General features: G+C 33.0%; 1 pseudogene; it reads right to left on the reverse strand.

Annotated features, from left to right (window-relative positions):
* Positions 1 to 1397: 1397 nt before the first annotated feature.
* On the reverse strand, positions 1398 to 5833 carry LOC149528994 (cationic amino acid transporter 1 pseudogene; annotated as a pseudogene).
* Positions 5834 to 6369: the final 536 nt, after the last annotated feature.

Here is a 6369-nt window from a genome sequence, read left to right on the forward strand (position 1 = left end):
TTGTCCTAGTATATTTCAACTGTATGAAGTAATTTACTTGTTTCCCATAATTTAATTCATTTGTGTGGCAGATTTTGGCAATGATATCAGAGCAGAGCGCCATATTATTGACAAGAAATAAAAATAGTTATTAAGTTATATTCATTATTAAATATAATTCATATATACAATATTTATATCTTTTAAATAAAATATATAATATAAATTAAACTTGAATAACTTAAGATAATAGAGATTTGAGACTTTGAAACATATTGATCAACATTACTAGTATAATATTGTTCTTCAACACAACTATATCAATAATTTTTTTAATATTTATCTCACCTCTCACGACATCTATCTTTTACATACACAAAATAATAATTTAATAATTGTTAATCATAAATAATATTATATTAATTTTGGAGGCCTAAAGTGTACTGGTATAAATTTATAATTAATAGAAAATAATAAAATATTAAATATAAAATATTTCAATTGTTCACATCACAAATAAAAAGTAGTATATAAATAGTATGAATTTACCCATACATATATACATTAACTTGGTCTCTTTTTAAATCTCTTATGCTACCAAGAATATATAATCAGAAATCTCTCTGTAGCTATCATGTAGCTATTATGAAGCTATTATCTGCTCATCATGCCAGGCGCAGAGCAAAAGCTTGTATTATGTGTTTCATCCAGTGATCTTAGATATCCATAGTTACATTATATATTTAACCCCAAGATCAAGATGGATTGTAAATCACAGTATACAAGATCAAGATGGATTCTAAGTCACAATTTCCCAAGATCAAGATGGATTTCAATCACCGTACACCTGGAAGGACAGGTTTGAAATTAGGTTACGTGGATATCTCTAGGGCAAGTAAAACATTCCGGTTGTTTCAAATCAAGATTACTTTGTCAAAGAGTTTTCATCTTTGAAGTAGATAAGCGTTGTTTTCTCATTGAGGAAACACAAAATAATTTCTTATTAAAAATATATGCTTAGTATTATTTGTCACCCTATAGACCTCCAAATTCTATGCAACTAAGAAAAGCCTTCAAGGATAAGTCTGGACAGTAAAGCAATTGGAAATCAAGAATGATGGTCACAATTTATATTACATGAGTAGAGACAGCTCATGTTAAGAATTACTTTGCATTTTTCATAGCATTTATATGCAACCCTTGAAAATTTATCATTTATTTGGAAAACAATTCGACTAGTTTGGACGAGTTGACGAAAACCGAGTGTGCAAGATTGATAAAGTTTATCAACACAATGTACACAAGGGGACATTCCCTTAACATCTCATTATCGCTGAAACACCTAAGGCAAAGAAGGACACATCCCTGTGTATCCATGGTCTGAGACCCTTTAAAAAATTACAAAGCCTTCAATCTCTTTACAAGCCCCAAAACAAGTATATAAAAGAACAATTAACTCCATCAAACTCTATACAAAGTTTCCAATGCCAAATGTACATTGGAACAAATTTGTCACCGTTTTCTATCGTTTCTTCCTCTGAGGCTTTGGCAGTGTTATAGGTTGCATGAAGTCCAAAGAAAAAGTAGTACACCAGAATTAACCCTGTCCAAACAGCAAACCTGATGAAGGAAGCATTGTCCATGGAGCCCAAAAGAAATATATTGACAGCAATAGACAAGGCAGGTATCCATGGCACCAATGGCACTCCCCACACCTTTAGAACCCTAGCCTTTGGAACAAGCAAACTTAACCCTAATGTCATCAAGAACAATATGGGGACCGTGATAACATAGCCTATCCACCCATCACTTCTAACCCAATATATAGCACTAGCAGTCCCAATGGAGGAACCAATAACAATGACTATGAAAATGATGAAGAATGATAGGTTCCTATTGTTTGTTTCACCTGTTACGTAGTATCTTCTAACTAATAGCCCAATGGCTACTAGGCAGAAAATGAACAAAGTGCTGATGGAGAGGAGATTTGAAAGGATTTCTAGCTTAGTGAAAAATGCAATGATTGAAGTGGCTACAACCATTATAATTGTTGCATTGATAGGAGTTCCAGTTTTCTCATGTACTAATGCAAACCGTGGGGGTAATAAGTGTGTTCTTGCAATATGGGTGAGATAACGAGCTTGGCCTAAACACTTACCACGAGGACAGTTGTCATGCCTGTAAGTGCTCCTATGCCCAATTCACTCCCACCCTTTCAAATGCAATACTAAATGGAGCATGAATATGAATATCTTTGTAGTTTTGCATCAAGCAAAGAGTCAGAGCCATGAGACAATAGGCCGTTACGATGAGTACCATGGACCCAAGCCCAACAGGAATATCAACAGCCGGATTCTTTGTTTCCTCGGCCATTGTAGAAACTGCATCAAAGCCTATATATGCGAAAAAGAGTACAGAAGCTGCATTGAAAACGCCTCTTACTCCAAAGGTCAAGAAATCTGAGTAGTTTGATGCTTTTGCTTGTGTTAGCCCTACAATGATAACAAATAAGATGACCACAATGTTGACTATTGATGCATAATAGTTTACCTTCGATGTAAACTTGGTGCTCTTTATGGCGATTACTGCAGTTATGATGAGGATTGCAACTGCTATTGGATCCAACTCATTGTAGCCTTCAGTAAGTTGTGTTTTGATGAGGAAATCTGTTGCTTTATGATTCAAGAGTGAAGTAAAGTAGGACGTCCATGCTGCCCCTCCAATAACATACTCTAGCCGGATGTTTCCTCCTCCTATGAATGCTACAAAGTCTCCCAATTCCACTCTCAGATAGGAAAACAACCCACCTGCACAAAAAGGATAAATAGCTAACAAATACTCTTCTTGAGAGAGAGTTTCTTAAGAAACATATACAGTTAGTAAACTAGAATAATCAACTTTTGTTTTTGGCATAACTAAAAATAGAATACGTACGCGTACCCACACCTCCTCGAATGCATACCTACATACTTATGTATCAGGTACACATAACTTAAATATCGAGTATTCAGTGGAGAGTATCATAGCTGAGGATTTCGAAAAGATTTTCTAATTTTTGTTCCAGGTATAAGTTATCAAGCTTAATCAATACGTAATCACTTTGAAACTTTGATATAATACTGATTAAAAGTAAATTTTATCGCTGTTCAAGTTAGTACTTTTTCATTGCAATATAGCATTGTTATATGATTTATGATCTTACTGTTCATGTTTAAAGTCTCCCTTCTCTGTTATGCATCTAGACATTAATCATATATTATTATTACAAATATATTGCAAATCTGAAATGGAAAACAATAAATTACATTTGCAAACTATATCAGCGTTCTTATTTTGAAAAACTATTATCATGACTCATAATTTGAAATTTTCTATAATTATAAAATTATATTAATAAAAAGTTTGATAATTCCAAGTACCCTGTTCCCTAATAGCTGTACTCATGCCTGTACTATAAGTGTCCAAATACTCTATCCCATGGAACCTTGTAGAATACTCAATAATCTTTGGAATGAAAAATCTGATTGACATAATGTTGAAATTATGTAAATTTGGACAATCCTTAATCTTTGAGAGGGAACCAATTTGCATATATAAACTTATAACTATTAATTGAATTTTTATAGCTAAGTATTATTTATTTTAAGTTGAACATCAATAATTAATAAAGCCAAAATGATGTAGAAATGTTAGAATTGGACTTTTGACAACATGTAGATGCAAGTTTCTTGCATAGGTTCTAGGGTCGAAATTTTTTACATGATCAGATATTTTTTACATGATCAGATTCCTTTCGGAAAATTAACAGGAAGGGTAGAAGCTTAAATGATTTAGAGATGTTCCAGTTTGACCATATACACATGTAAATGCACAGACTTATACACAGGTTTGTAGTAGAAACAGTGTGCATATCTAAATTATAACATTCTTCCATAATCATATTCCTCTTTAAAATTCAACCAAAAAGAGGATGGAAGCCTAGAATTAGATTTCTACCGTACACAAACTGTATATGCATAGGTGGAACTGAAAATTTCAAAACATCTTGTAGTTTTTTTAATTTTTTATGGAGGGTTTATATTTGTGAGGCAGCTGAGTAGAGGCACTCGTGTCTGAAATGTCTTCAGGGTGTCCCTTATGATATCAGATCTTTACACTCAGCAAGACTTCTTCAGGGTGTCCTTTATGATATCAGATCTTTACACTCAGCAAAACTGGATCCCTGGTGGGCTCATTGAAAATAATTCAACTTCACCAATAGACCAAAGGCCTAGTGTTAATTAAAATGTCTTCTACAATTTGTAAGATTTTGTATTAAATCTCATTCTAAATTTATAAAAAAGACATCCTATACAATCTACAATTTGGAAATTTATAAAAAAAGTTACATTCTGTGGATAGGTTTCATACATTGATTCACTAGGTGCAAATGTTAGGATTTAGATTGGTGATTATAGTAACCATGTATAACTTGATAGATTGTCGCTAAATCTTTATCATTACTGAGCTTCTCTATGGTAAAATCACTTAACTAGATCTTTTCTTCATGTCATAATGTTTCTTTCCTTTCAAGTTTATAAGATCTCATGCTAAGGAATAAAGACTCTGGGTTCTAAACAGAAACTCGGAACTATCAAGCAGCAGCTATGTCTGCCTTTCTCTCCTACTTCCAGAACCTCAAAAAAAATTTGCAGCTCAAGCTCCTCTATTTATATCACAACCAATCAAATAGACTAACATCAACATTTTCTAAAACCTATGCTATGTTCGACCAACTCTTTTAACTTCTTTAAAAGAATTTGATCAATCAATGAGACTTCTGAACAATTAGCACCTCTAGATTTTAACTCTTCATAAAATTCAGCACTAACAATCCTTTGTATCAATATTTCAGATCATTTTCAAGGAGATTTGAGATGATCTTCATAAGATTCAGCACTAACAACAGCACTATCAATCCTTTAGAATCAATATTTCAGATCATTTTCAAGTAGATCTGGGATGACAAAATGTGTATTTTCTGCAGTGAAAGGTGTTTTGAAACAGAATCACATTTTATTTTTTAATTTACAGTCGTATTAGGATATCTGTGAACAATATGAAGGAGGATTGTCTATATGAATTGTTTGACAAAGCAAGACTGCACAAAATCACTTGTTCTGTAATAAAAATTCATAACAGAGGGCTGACATTGAAAGAATATGAAAATGGTTTAGATTTTTTACGCATGGTCCCTTAGACTGTTTGGTCTCGTAGGATTATGAAATATTATTATAAAATTGTTTAAGAAAGATAAAAGCAGTTAAAATCTAGAAGCCTTCATATATATTAATAAGAAATGAACAAACATATTGTCCATTAACAATAATCTATTCAATATTCATATTGAATATTAGTTTTAATAATTTATTTAATCAATAAAATATTTATGAGAGAAGTTGCTATTTTTAAATTATTTATAAAAAGAATATAGAGTGTTACCTGCTGAAGGAATTTCCAGAGCGAACTCAGTATAACAGAGCACAGAAAGCATTGCAGCAAATCCTGAAACAGCATAGGACAATAAAACTGCAGGGCCAGCATCCCGATGGGCTTCCAATCCTGTTAAGACAAAGACTCCAGCACCCACACCAAACCAGATAATATCTCACCTGTTGAGAGTCTTCTTCATTTCATGTCCACTACGAACCCTAACCTCATTCATTTCCACCTCAGCTGAAGACCTTGAAAATAACCTATCCCTAAATCTGTTTTTAGTATCTTTCAATGCATTTGCATAATTTCCCCAACTCTGGAAGGACTCTTCTGGAAGAAATTGACCCTTCCCGAATGTGCATTCCCTTATTTTCGACATAATGTCAAACTGCAGATTCACAAGAAACCCTAATCAGGAACAACAAAAGAAATTCTCTACTTGATCAAATCAGTATTATCAGTAAAAACCCTCAATTGAACCAAAGCAGCTATAGCAAAAAGAATCCTCCAACTTTATGCAATTTGGCTTTACAGAGGACCCATAACTTAATGAAAGACTTCAAGCACACTCTGCATGGAAGATCAAGAGGAATCCCTCCTGCATATATTTTATTTGCAGCAAAATCTGCGAGGAACGTAAATTCATTAAATATTTTCAAATGTCTGTTTTGGGATGACCATGAAAAACGCATTATATGTAAATATTCAAAAACATGTTTTATAAAGTAGAATTAAAGGGAATGCGCGAGAATATATGTATGATTGTGTTTGCATCTATGTACACTGAATGTAGTTGAGAATTTGTAAAGGTTTCCCGCGGATGCAGAATCTATATAATTTTTTTCAAAATTCATTCCTAATTAATGGAGAGGCTTTCTAAGTAACTGCTGTTGAAGCATTCACCACCCTAAACTT

Source organism: Cupressus sempervirens, chromosome 11, assembly GCF_028749045.1.
Source record: "Cupressus sempervirens isolate cs-2001-9-10 chromosome 11, ASM2874904v1, whole genome shotgun sequence".
NCBI lineage: Eukaryota > Viridiplantae > Streptophyta > Pinopsida > Cupressales > Cupressaceae > Cupressus > Cupressus sempervirens.